At 32.2% G+C, this 14,525-nt stretch overlaps 2 pseudogenes; both read right to left on the bottom strand.

Moving 5' to 3' along the window:
* Positions 1-2,004: 2,004 nt before the first annotated feature.
* LOC127081519 (beta-galactosidase 7-like) lies at positions 2,005-4,346 on the bottom strand (annotated as a pseudogene).
* Positions 4,347-9,245: 4,899 nt separating this feature from the next.
* On the bottom strand, positions 9,246-11,701 carry LOC127085686 (beta-galactosidase-like; annotated as a pseudogene).
* Between the last annotated feature and the right edge of the window lie 2,824 nt (positions 11,702-14,525).

Genomic DNA, 14,525 nt, shown 5'->3' with positions numbered 1-14,525 from the left:
TGATTTTGACTGAATATGATATACAGTATACCTCTCAGAAGGCTATTAAGGGGAGTGTATTGTCTGATTATCTCGCCCAGCAACCTATTAATGATTATCAACCGATGAAGTTTGAATTCCCTGATGAGGACATCATGTTTCTCAAATCGAAAGATTGCGAGGAACCGATCCCGGAGGAGGGGCCTGACCCTGAATCCGAATGGATTCTGATGTTTGATGGGGCCGTTAACGTGAATGGAAGCGGTGTTGGTGCTGTTTTGGTTACGCCGAAAGGATCCCACATTCCTTTTGCTGCCCGGCTAACATTTGAGTGCACCAACAACGTGGCTGAATATGAAGCTTGTATATTGGGGATTGAAGAGGCTATTGATTTGAGGATCAAGAACCTTGTCATATATGGAGATTCGGCTCTGGTGATTAATCAGGTTAACAGAAAATGGTATACGCATCAATCTCATTTAGTTCCGTATCGAGATTATACGAGGAGATTGCTGACGTTTTTCACCAAGGTGAAGATGCATCATGTGCCTAGAGAGGAGAATCCTTTGGCAGATGCTTTGGCTACTCTGGCTGCCTTGATTAAGGTGCAGTGGTGGAATCAGTTCCCCAGTGTTGAAGTAGGTCGTCTGGATAGACCGGCTTATGTGTTTGTTGTTGATACAGCGCCCGATGATGAGAAGCCGTGGTATTATGATATCAAGCGCTATCTGGAGACGCAAGAGTACCCTGAGGGAGTATCTAAGAAGGACAGAAAGACTCTGCGGAGGTTAGCCATGGTGTTCTACCTGAATAAGGATGGGGTTCTGTATAAGAGGAATTTCGATTGGGTCTTGCTCAGATGTGTCGATGATAGAGAAGCAAGCCAATTGATGAAAGAGGTTCATGAAGGATCGTTCGGTACCCATGCCAGTGGGAATGCTATGGTGAAGAAGCTGCTGAGGGCAGGTTATTATTGGATGACAATGGAGGCCCAATGTTTCAATTTCGTGCGGAAGTGTCATAAATGCCAGATTTATGCTGACAAGGTGCACATGCCTCCAAATCCGTTGAGTTTAATGTCGTCCCCATGGCCGTTTGCTATGTGGGGCATTGATATGATCGGAAAGATAGAGCCTACAGCTTCGAATGGGCATCGGTTCATATTAGTAGCTATTGATTACTTCACCAAGTGGGTTGAAGCAGCCTCTTATACGAACGTGACGAAGCAGGTCGTTGCCAGGTTTCTCAAGAGAGACATCATTTGCAGATATGGGGTTCCCGAGAGAATCATTACTGATAATGGTTCTAATTTGAATAATAAGATGATGGCAGAGTTGTGCCGGGAATTCAAGATTGAGCATCACAATTCTTCCCCCTATCGTCCGAAGATGAATGGGGCGGTTGAGGCAGCCAATAAGAATATCAAGAAGATTGTGCAAAAAATGGTGGTAACCTATAAAGACTGGCATGAGATGTTGTCGTTTGCGTTGCATGGGTATCGGACGTCGGTGCGTACATCTACTGGGGCAACTCCTTTCTCATTGGTATCATATAATAATATATTGTCCTCACCGTTTAAAATTTCTGACTCCGTCCCGGATTATATGTGTTTTTGAGTTGTTTCACTATAATTTTACTCATTTTCAATGAAAAACTAACAAAACTATAATGTTGTTCATGAGGTATAACATCTTGTTTGCAAATATACGGGTCATTTTTGCTCTTAAGAATGATACAATTTTTCATGGTAGAAATGTTGAAAGAGATTGGGTGGTTGCTCAAATAACTTTTATTGTTACCACAACTTACATTAACGTTTTAAACTAAAGAAAAATGATTTTAACTTACGATATGTGAAATTTTAATATATATTTAAAATTTGATAATGGACATTTAATTTTAAATTAACTTGTAGAAAATTCTGGCTTAACATGTCACCTGCACCGCTAATTTAGCTGTACTATTTGTTACTCCAAGTGGAACACTAAACATTCTTTTGTAACTAAAATCCACAATTACTTTTTCCTATGCATGCAGCTCCACAACAGATTGGGTATTTGTAGCTTCCCAAGGCCCTTTCTTAAAAGAACCACACTGGCCTTGGGATTCCCAAGCTAGCAAATTGGATTTGTGAAATTACTTGTCCACTTTGGCATGATAGTTCGAGTTTGCGCCTTCATATACATTAGCAACAAATAATTCTGTTGTCACAGTTTGGAACTGAACACTCTGAGGATTACCACCTATTTCCTCAAATAAAACCAATATGTTCATGTCATCATTCAAGAATGATCTTGGTACATGATACCACCTTTGCGATGGACTTCCACAATTAGTGTTGCACTTTTCCTTTACATATTTTCCCCGATAATCGCACGTGTCACTGCATCCATTTTTAGCTGTAACCCAAGAAGCCCAATAACGACCAATGCTATGTCCATTCACCCAAGCATGTCCTTTACCTGCCTTGGAAGTCCACACGATAGGGTTTGTTCCAAAAGGGCTTTAAACTCTGCCTTATACCAAGTCATAGGTTTTCCAATAGGAATATGAGGTGAATTAGTGTTCCATGATACACTGAGATGTTGTTGCGAATCATATAAACGTTTCCTCTCCCATTCAAACCAACCTTATAAGACCAAAGGTTGTTGACAAATCCATAGTAACATTATTTTTTCAATCAATTGAACAGGGCCACCTGATATGCCTGTTTTTATCTCGTCAACCATGACCATAGTTTGCAAGCCCGACAGTGGCACTAAGCAAAGTTATAATGTTTGTTCCATTCTTCAAAGAAACTTTCTTTTCATAAGTGAATTTATTTCCCCCATTGGCTAAATTGTATCCTATATACCTCCTATTAACATAACCATGAAGTGTATGCCCCATAGTGTTCACACTGAGAGTTGCATTGCTCCAAATTGAAGTGTCATTGATATCAACACTAGTCATGTACCATAAATAGTCACTAGCATCCAAGGTTAGTTCCTCTGCTCCAAGAGCTGATGTGCTTTAATATTTCCCTTTCCATTCATGGTGTCTTTCTTTGGCTCCATTTTCCATTCCAAGTGAGTTCATTAGAACTATTATCACCACTCTTTTTCACCATTATGAGGTCTGACTATTAACTTTTGCCGTATGAAAATTTCTTTGTTGCATCCATCAAGAATGGTGACGGACCAGGCAGGAACAAAGTATTTACCATCATTTGTAAGTCAATATTTGCATCTTTTTAGTGTCATTATTGCTCAGGAAACAAAATCTTGCGCCTGTGGAATTGGCGTATGTTGTAAGTGTGATTCCATTGCCAAGATCCTTGTCATTTACTGATATATAATTTGTAAGAACATTTTCACCCAATTTAATTGCTGCATGAAGTGCTTAAGATGTCCCCATTTTGGTGATTCAAATTCCCATACTCATCAATCGGTGCATCATAGTCATAAGATGTTGTTTATATATGGTCCACCTGATGTGCGGCCAAAGTTGGTTCCTCCATGGTACATGTAGTAATTGTTTAATACACCTCCATTTTGGAAAAAGCGTGCAACTGAGAAAGCTGAATCTTCAGCACTTCTATGGGGACCCTTTCACCCCATTTTGGAACCAACCAATCCAATTTTCAGTGAACATTTTAGGACTTTTTGGGTTATTAGGTTTAAATTATGACAGTAGTATCCATTGCAAGTATTGATGATAGGTTGGGGAGCATCACCTTGCTGACACATGATCCATGGAACCCCAATATTTGTGCTAGAGCCATTTGAGCACACCATTTAACGTATTCCTTCCCGGCATCTTTGTAATTCCACATGATATCTCCATATTCATTCTCAATTTGAGCTAGAACAATGGGACCTCCTTGTGATGCAAACAGATTTGCTTCTTTTGCCACATTCACGATCTTTGTGGTGAAAATCTGCATTTCTTTCTTGTAAACCTCATTATTTGTTCTTAGCTCGATCCCAGGAATATTGTGAAGCCACAATGGGAATCCTCCGTAGTTCCATTCCGCACATGCATAAGGACCAATCCTCATAATGGCATATAGTCCAGCTTCTTGGATAAGCTTGAAAAATTTGACAAAATCCAAATTTCCTGAGAAATTATATTCACGTTGAACGTTCGTGACGATCCCAAAATATATAAGTTTCAATGGCATCAAGGCCACCATCTTTGGCCTTTTGAATAAGGTCGGGCCACATCTCCACAGTGCTTCTTGGATAATGGATTGCACCTGAAAAAATAAGACGTCTTTCTCCATTGATAATTAGAGCTTTTGAATCATAAGTAACCTCTATGGCAAAACACGAGTGCAACATAATCATACTCATTAAGAGAATGCTATAACAAGATAACAAACCCATTTTGAACATGTATGATTCTTCCGTCTTTTTATTGAAATATTATAATGAGAAAATGAATTATATAGGAAAATGTAGTTGGTTGTTCCCCAAAAATAGTGTTGAACTATCTAATCAAATTCTAAATTAGATTTCTCTTCATAAAAAGTATGTTATATGTGTTGGTCACAAGAAAAAAAAGACACCCAAGGAGTGAGTAAGAACTCGTCAAATACAACCTATATGTTCTAAAAATCTTCAAATATTTAACTTTGTTATCCAAATACAATTATTAATTTTTAATTTAAGTAATGGAAATAATGAATGAAACAAAAAAATCTTCAACCAAAGTGTACATAAAACTACGGAATAACAAATTATGCTTGTCGCATATATCTAAATTAGCAATTTAAATTTGCTATTATAATAATTTATATATAGTAAAAGAGATATAATTCCAAAATATTGATTACAAATTATTCAGGGTAGTGATGGTTTAGGATAGATAAATACAAATATAAGATGAATGAACGGTATAAAACACGAGAAGATCTAATTATATCATGTATTTTATATAGACAAAAAAAGTTTGCTAACATAATCTATTTGATATGTATATGACAATATCGAATCTAATCCTCCACATAAAAAATAACTCTTTAAATGACTTATAATTTTGATTTTACTTTCACACAAAAAAACAGTAGTTGTCTCCTTATATCAAATTTTATTTTTATTAAAAATATTTATTATATAAATAAAAAAGATATATTGAAATTTAAAGTAATAAACTTTTTTTTAAATTATTTTTATCAATCTCTTAACGTTAAACATGCAAAGTGAAGCAAATGTGTCTTATATTAAAAATTAAATACCTTACTATTTATATATGCTTATTAATTCTTTATAAATGTTCATATAGAAACTATTTTACTGCCCCGATTATTAAAAAATTATGAATCTGCCATTGATAACTTATACCATTCAATTATATATTTTAGTTATACCAACAAAAATATTTTATTATTATATATTTTAAATTATATTTTGCAATGGTTAATATATAGAAAAAATTTATTATGATGGTTTCATACTCGACCCGTACTTGAAAATATGATTTTACTTTCAGAGATCTGTTATAATATGTGGCATATATAACTTATTGTTCTTGTTCAAAATAGAGAGACGTCATTTAACTGTGGACATGTCGAAGGTTTAGTGAAATTAAGATTTAGATTAAAAGGTATTTAAAATAGTTGTCCATAGTGTGTCGATTTATAAGTTGAACTTGTTCATATTTTATACTTCGAAATAATACGTGTCGAGATAATGATAGACTGATCGATATAGATTTTTATTTAACATAGTCCATGAGTGACCCGAGATTATTTTCTCTTCATTCATATCCACATCCCCTAAGCATGAGGTTCTTAAGGGTGATATGCTTTAGAAATAGTTATCCCAGTCTAAATGGCATGTTTGACCCGTGTAACGAGTTGCAGGGTCCATATTTGAAATCTAGGCTAGTTTTGTTTGAGGTCATGATCATATCCTTAACCCTCATGTCTGTCCAAAGCCCTAAAGCAAGTGGTTATTAAGGGTTAAATTCTTAATGAATTATTTTGGTCCACCAGCACCTAGGAGCGAGATTGTATGAGCTGTATTTCTAATTGGTGTGTTCATGCCCGATTGACAAAGAAATATTTTTGCTTGTTATAAGTGTGTTTATTGTGTCGAAGCCAACACGATGAGGTTTATAATTTCTCTTGAGAAGAATTCTCTTTTACTAGTTGATTTTTTTCCAAAGAGAATGTACCAGTCTGATCTCTAAAGCTTTGTTGTTGTTGTCAAAAACAATTTACATTGTAGTATCTCTATGATATCACATATTGTAGTTTATAGATAAATGGTTCTTCTTTTATCAGATGAACTACCAGTTGTATATTTTCTTAATTAACGAGATATTCATTTGGTATTTCGAGCTTTTTCACGAGTACGAAGAATATAATTATATCTGAAGAATTGTATCTTCTTAGAAATCTACGACCATTTAATGGGGAAAATTTCTCAATGTTCTATATATAATCACATAGGAATTACTATTTCTCAAGTAAATCTTAATGTTTATCCCGGTACTAATATATCTCCCTCATCTCTTAGTGGTTTTATTTATTTATTGTTATAAATTAGTGTTGTTTTTATGTTGCCATTTTTTATATTTTGGTAGGGTTTTGGATACTCCGTTTCTTTGTTGGCATGAGTTATAAAGTGTACCATACCAACTTCTTAATAGAAATGTAAACTTGTTAATCATAAGACACGGTCTATATTAGGGGTGAATAATGCAAAAATGATGCCTTTTGTTTTTGGTGCAGTTTAAATAAAGCCATATGTCTTTCCACGAGAGGTAGATTTGTTGAAAATCACAGTCGAACACGAACATTGTTAAATGATAGTATCACAAGAGTTAGCCTCTTCTTCAAATGAGTTTAATATGGTCCAATTCATTTTAAATATATGCCAACACATAGAGATTCTATTTGATTTAGGGGAGAGTTTACAATACTTAGTCCTTTAACTAGAAGGATTTTAACGTGGCCCTACTTCTTTTAATGATACATATGCGCGTAGATGATTGCTGTAAATCCTACTTAGGGGATAGCATCATAAGACTTATTTATATTACTAAGGAATTTTAACATGGTTCAACTATCACTCATGATATTTTGGGGATAGATGCATGTGTCAAACCGATTTAGGGGAGAGTATCACAAGACATAGTTCCTCTACCAAGAGGATTTTATCACATTCATTCCATTCAGTTGGTTTTTTAATAAAAGATATAAATCTCATGCAATGTAAGTGGTAAAATGAATACATAAATAACATAAATACAAAATTATATCAACTTTATTGTTTGTTTTGTGAAATTATTTGACATATTTCGTACTTTTATATACAATTGGTTATCCTTTTAACTCTTCACCTAGTAGTTTAGTTATATTTTATCATTTTAACTCATCACATTTATTTGTATTCCTTACATTAAGTTCGACAAAATACTCTTTTTTGTTACTAAAATCAAATAACTTTAAGTTTTGAATACAATTCCACTTTATATTAGGAATGCCATAAAAGCATATCCTTCCAGAAAATTAAATTTTTAAATAAGTAAAACGATTTTAACTTTAATAATATAATTTTTCGTAACTTATAAAAATATCCATTTACAAGTCATATTGATAATACATTGGCTTAAAATTTAGGGGAAGCTACTAAAGATTTATATTAAGAGTCATGGAAATCAAAAAATAATAAAAACTTGTAAGTAATATATTAAAAATAGAAGTTTGTGTTGAATCAATATTGGTTCAAAGCTAAAACGTCATTGCCTTTAACAATTTGAAATCTAAATCTAAATAATATATCATAATTATTATTTTAATGAATTTTAAATGTCAATCAATTACTATTATCACATGAACGGAATTAGACATTAATTTATGGCGCTAAATTTAATATATATATATATATATATATATATATAATATTATATATATATATATATATATATATATATATATATATCGCATAAGTAATGTATACATTGAATTCTAATGATAAATTTCACATGCACTAATATGCTTTCATATCTTTCACACTTGTGATAAAATATTTCATAAAAATAATTATCCTAATAAATATATAAAATTTGATCTAAGAAAATATCAGGATAAAGATAAACATGTAAGACTTACAAAACACACTTATACCTAAAAAAAGAGAAAGAAATAAAAGACACATAAAACTACGATTTATTGTTTAAAAGAAAAATAAAATGTGTGGTGCAAGTTTTTTATTAGAAAGTAATAACAAGCTTTAAATATGAATTTTTTGAAGCAATTATATGTAGGGACGGAGGCACATGCATTGGTATGGGGGCATGTGCCCCCACTATGTTTCTCAAAAAACAAATTATATATATATATATATATATATATATATATATATATATATATATATAATATATATATATATATATATTAGTAGATTTTAAATAATTGAAATAATATTATTATTATGAATATATTATTAAAAATTATAAAATATATGAATATTTGTTTAGGGTATCTTTGAAATTAATGTGAGTTTTTTATTTTCACTGTAAATAATTAAATCAAAATATGGCATACTAAATATATTCGATTTTTTTTTTGTATAACTTCAAAATATTTTTTCCCTAAACCTTTAAAAAATTGATTTATAGGATTTTATATTAATATTATGATCTTATAAAAAATGCATACAAAAAAAAATATTATTTTTATAATAAATTTAGGAAATTACAAAAATAAAAGATTATAAATTATTAAATATTTTTTTAGATATAAATTTCATTAAAAAAATATAATATATATTTATGTTTTAAAAATAAATGGAATAAATTCATATAATAATATATTGTCTCACAGTTTAAAATTTCTGACTCCGTCCCGGATTATATGTGTTTTTGAGTTGTTTCACTATAATTTTACTAATTTTCAATGAAAAACTAAACAAACTCTAATGTTGTTGATGAGGTATAACATCTTGTTTGCAAATATACGGGTCATTTTGCTCTGTAAGAATGATACAATTTTTCATGGTAGAAATGTTGAAAGAGATTGGGTGGTTGCTCAAATAACTTTTATTGTTACCACAACTTACATTAACGTTTAAACTAAAGAAAAATGAGAAAAGAAAATTGATAGAAAAAACACGGACAAAAGAAAAAAAAAGGGAGAAAAAAAATGCCTTTTTTTTTTTTTTTTTAATTGTTTTTACTTTTTTTTTTAACTTACGATATGTGAAATTTTTAATATATTATTTAAAATTTGATAATTGGACATTTAATTTTTAAATTAACTTGTAGAAAATTCTGGCTTAACATGTCACCTGCACCGCTAATTTAGCTGTACTATTTGTTACTCCAAGTGGAACACTAAACATTTCTTTTGTAACTATAAATCCACAATTACTTTTTCCCTATGCATGCAGCTTCCACAACAGATTGAGTATTTGTAGCTTCCCAAGGCCCTTTCTTAAAAGAACCACACTGGCCTTGTGGATTCCCAAAGCTAGCAAATTGGATTTGTGAAATTACTTGTCCACTTTGGCATGATAGTTCGAGTTGTGCGCCTTCATATACATTAGCACAAATAATTCCTGTTGTCACAGTTTGGAACTGAACACTCTGAGGATTACCACCTATTTCCTCAAATAAAACCAATATGTTCATGTCATCATTCAAGAATGATCTTGGTACATGATACCACCTTTGCGATGGACTTCCACAATTAGTGTTGCACTTTTCCTTTACATATTTTCCCCGATAATCGCACGTGTCACTGCATCCATTTGTAGCTGTAACCCAAGAAGCCCAATAACGACCAATGCTATGTCCATTCACCCAAGCATGTCCTTTACCTAGGCCTTGGAAGTCCACCACGATAGGGTTTGTTCCAAAAGGGGCTTTAAACTCTGCCTTATACCAAGTCATAGGTTTTCCAATAGGAATATGAGGTGAATTAGTGTTCCATGATACACTGAGATGTTGTTGCGAATCATATAAACGTTTCCTCTCACCATTCAAACCAACCTTATAAGACCAAAGGTTGGTTGACAAATCCATAGTAACATTATTTTTCCAATCAATTGAACAGGGCCACCTGATATGCCTGTTTTTATCTCGTCAAACCATGCACCATAGTTTGCAAGCCCGACAGTGGCACTAAGCAAAGTTATAATGTTTGTTCCATTCTTCAAAGAAACTTTCTTTTCATAAGTGAATTTATTTCCCCATTGGCTAAATTGGTATCCTATATACCTCCTATTAACATAACCATGAAGTGTATGCCCCATAGTGTTCACACTGAGAGTTGCATTGCTCCAAATTGAAGTGTCATTGATATCAACACTAGTCATGTACCATAAATAGTCACTAGCATCCAAGGTTAGTTCCTTCTGCTCCAAGAGCTGATGTGCTTTAATATTTCCCTTTCCATTCATGGTGTCTTTCTTTGGCTCCATTTTCCATTCCCAAGTGAGTTCATTAGAACTATTATCACCACTCTTTTTCACCATTATTGAGGTCTGACTATTAACTTTTGCCGTATTGAAAATTTCTTTGTTGCATCCATCAAGAATGGTGACGGACCAGGCAGGAACAAAGTATTTACCATCATTTTGTAAGTCAATATTTGCATCTTTGTTAGTGTCATTATTGCTCAGGAAACAAAATCTTGCGCCTGTGGAATTGGCGTATGTTGTAAGTGTGATTCCATTGCCAAGATCCTTGTCATTTACTGATATATAATTTGTAAGAACATTTTCACCCAATTTAATTGCTGCATGAAGTTGCTTAAGATGTCCCCATTTTGGTTGATTCAAATTCCCATACTCATCAATCGGTGCATCATAGTCATAAGATGTTGTTATATATGGTCCACCTGATGTGCGGCCAAAGTTGGTTCCTCCATGGTACATGTAGTAATTGTTTAATACACCTCCATTTTGGAAAAAGCGTGCAACTGAGAAAGCTGAATCTTCAGCACTTCTATGGGGAACCCTTTCACCCCATTTTTGGAACCAACCAATCCAATTTTCAGTGAACATTTTAGGACTTTTTGGGTTATTAGGTTTAAAATTATGACAGTAGTATCCATTGCAAGTATTGATGATAGGTTGGGGAGCATCACCTTGCTGACACATGATCCATGGAACCCCAATATTTTGTGCTAGAGCCATTTGAGCACACCATTTAACGTATTCCTTCCCGGCATCTTTGTAATTCCACATGATATCTCCATATTCATTCTCAATTTGAGCTAGAACAATGGGACCTCCTTGTGATGCAAACAGATTTGCTTCTTTTGCCACATTCACGATCTTTGTGGTGAAAATCTGCATTTCTTTCTTGTAAACCTCATTATTTGTTCTTAGCTCGATCCCAGGAATATTGTGAAGCCACAATGGGAATCCTCCGTAGTTCCATTCCGCACATGCATAAGGACCAATCCTCATAATGGCATATAGTCCAGCTTCTTGGATAAGCTTGAAAAATTTGACAAAATCCAAATTTCCTGAGAAATTATATTCACGTTGAACAGGTTCGTGACGATCCCAAAATATATAAGTTTCAATGGCATCAAGGCCACCATCTTTGGCCTTTTGAATAAGGTCGGGCCACATCTCCACAGTGCTTCTTGGATAATGGATTGCACCTGAAAAAATAAGACGTCTTTCTCCATTGATAATTAGAGCTTTTGAATCATAAGTAACCTCTATGGCAAAACACGAGTGCAACATAATCATACTCATTAAGAGAATGCTATAACAAGATAACAAACCCATTTTGAACATGTATGATTCTTCCGTCTTTTTATTGAAATATTATAATTGAGAAAATGAATTATATAGGAAAATGTAGTTTGGTTGTTCCCCAAAAATAGTGTTGAACTATCTAATCAATATTCTAAATTAGATTTCTCTTCATAAAAAGTATGTTATATGTGTTGGTCACAAGAAAAAAAAGACACCCAAGGAGTGAGTAAGAACTCGTCAAATACAACCTATATGTTCTAAAAATCTTCAAATATTTAACTTTGTTTATCCAAATACAATTATTAATTTTTAATTTAAGTAATGGAAATAATGAATGAAACAAAAAAATCTTCAACCAAAGTGTACATAAAACTACGGAATAACAAAATTATGCTTGTCGCATATATCTAAATTAGCATATTTAAATTTGCTATTATAATAATTTATATATAGTAAAAGAGATATAATTCCAAAATATTGATTACAAATTATTCAGGGTTAGTTGATGGTTTAGGATAAGATAAATACAAATATAAGATGAATGAACGGTATAAAACACGAGAAGATCTAATTATATCATGTATTTTATATAGACAAAAAAAAGTTTGCTAACATAATCTATTTGATATGTATATGACAATATCGAATCTAATCCTCCACATAAAAAATAACTCTTTAAATGACTTATAATTTTGATTTTACTTTCACACAAAAAAACAGTAGTTGTCTCCTTATATCAAATTATTATTTTTATTAAAAATATTTTATTATATAAATAAAAAAGATATATTGAAATTTAAAGTAATAAACTTTTTTTTAAATTTTTTTTATCAATCTCTTAACGTTAAACATGCAAAGTGAAGCAAATTGTGTCTTATATTAAAAATTAAATACCTTACTATTTATTATATGCTTATTAATTCTTTATAAATGTTCATATTAGAAACTATTTTACTGCCCCGATTATTAAAAATTATGAATCTGCCATTGATAACTTATACCATTCAATTATATATTTTAGTTATACGAACAAAAATATTTTATTATTATATATTTTAAATTATATTTTGCAATGGTTAATATATAGTAAAAAAATTATATTATGATGGTTTCATACTCGACCCGTACTTGAAAATATGATTTTACTTTCAGAGATCTGTTATAATATGTGGCATATATAACTTATTGTTCTTGTTCAAAATAGAGAGACGTCATTTAACTGTGGACATGTCGAAGGTTTAGTGAAATTAAGATTTAGATTAAAAGGTATTTAAAATAGTTGTCCATAGTGTGTCGATTTATAAGTTGAACTTGTTCATATTTTATACTTCGAAAAAATATAATGATAGATTGATCGATATAGATTTTTATTTAACATAGTCCATGAGTGACCCGAGATTATTTTCTCTTCATTCATATCCACATCCCCTAAGCATGAGGTTCTTAAGGGTGATATGCTTTAGAAATAGTTATCCCAGTCTAAATGGCATGTTTGACCCGTGTAACGAGTTGCAGGGTCCATATTTGAAATCTAGGCTAGTTTTGTTTGAGGTCATGATCATATCCTTAACCCTCATGTCTGTCCAAAGCCCTAAAGCAAGTGGTTATTAAGGGTTAAATTCTTAATGAAATTATTTTGGTCCACCAGCACCTAGGAGCGAGATTTGTATGAGCTGTGTATTTCTAATTGGTGTGTTCATGCCCGATTGACAAAGAAATATTTTTGCTTGTTATAAGTGTGTTTATTGTGTCGAAGCCAACACGATGAGGTTTATAATTTCTCTTGAGAAGAATTCTCTTTACTAGTTGATTTTTTTTCAAAGAGAATGTACCAGTCTGATCTCTAAAAGCTTTGTTGTTGTTGTCAAAAACAATTTACATTGTAGTATCTCTATGATATCACATATTGTAGTTTATAGATAAATGGTTCTTCTTTTATCAGATGAACTACCAGTTGTATATTTTCTTAATTAACGAGATATTCATTTGGTATTTCGAGCTTTTTCACGAGTACGAAGAATATAATTTATATCTGAAGAATTGTATCTTCTTAGAAATCTACGACCATTTAATGGAGAAAATTTCTCAATGTTCTATATATAATCACATAGGAATTACTATTTCTCAAGTAAATCTTAATGTTTATCCCGGTACTAATATATCTCCCTCATCTCTTAGTGGTTTTATTTATTTATTTGTTATAAATTAGTGTTGTTTTTATGTTGCCATTTTTTATATTTTGGTAGGGTTTTGGATACTCCGTTTCTTTGTTGGCATGAGTTATAAAGTGTACCATACCAACTTCTTTAATAGAAATGTAAACTTGTTAATCATAAGACACGGTCTATATTAGGGGTGAATAATGCAAAAATTGATGCCTTTTGTTTTTGGTGCAGTTTAAATAAAGCCATATGTCTTTCCACGAGAGGTAGATTTGTTGAAAATCACAGTCGAACACGAACATTGTTAAATGATAGTATCACAAGAGTTAGCCTCTTTCTTCAAATGAGTTTAATATGGTCCAATTCATTTTAAATATATGCCAACACATAGAGATTCTATTTGATTTAGGGGAGAGTTTACAATACTTAGTCCTTTAACTAGAAGGATTTTAACGTGGCCCTACTTCTTTTAATGATACATATGCGCGTAGATGATTGTTGTAAATCCTACTTAGGGGATAGCATCATAAGACTTATTTATATTACTAAGGAATTTTAACATGGTTCAACTATCACTCATGATATTTTGGTGGATAGATGCATGTTGTCAAACCGATTTAGGGGAGAGTATCACAAGACATAGTTCCTCTACCAAGAGGATTTTATCACATTCATTCCA

This window comes from Lathyrus oleraceus, chromosome 5 (genome assembly GCF_024323335.1).
Source record: "Lathyrus oleraceus cultivar Zhongwan6 chromosome 5, CAAS_Psat_ZW6_1.0, whole genome shotgun sequence".
NCBI lineage: Eukaryota > Viridiplantae > Streptophyta > Magnoliopsida > Fabales > Fabaceae > Lathyrus > Lathyrus oleraceus.
The sequence above is the reverse complement of the archived record's forward strand: the minus strand, read 5'-3'. Positions and strand labels throughout refer to the sequence as shown.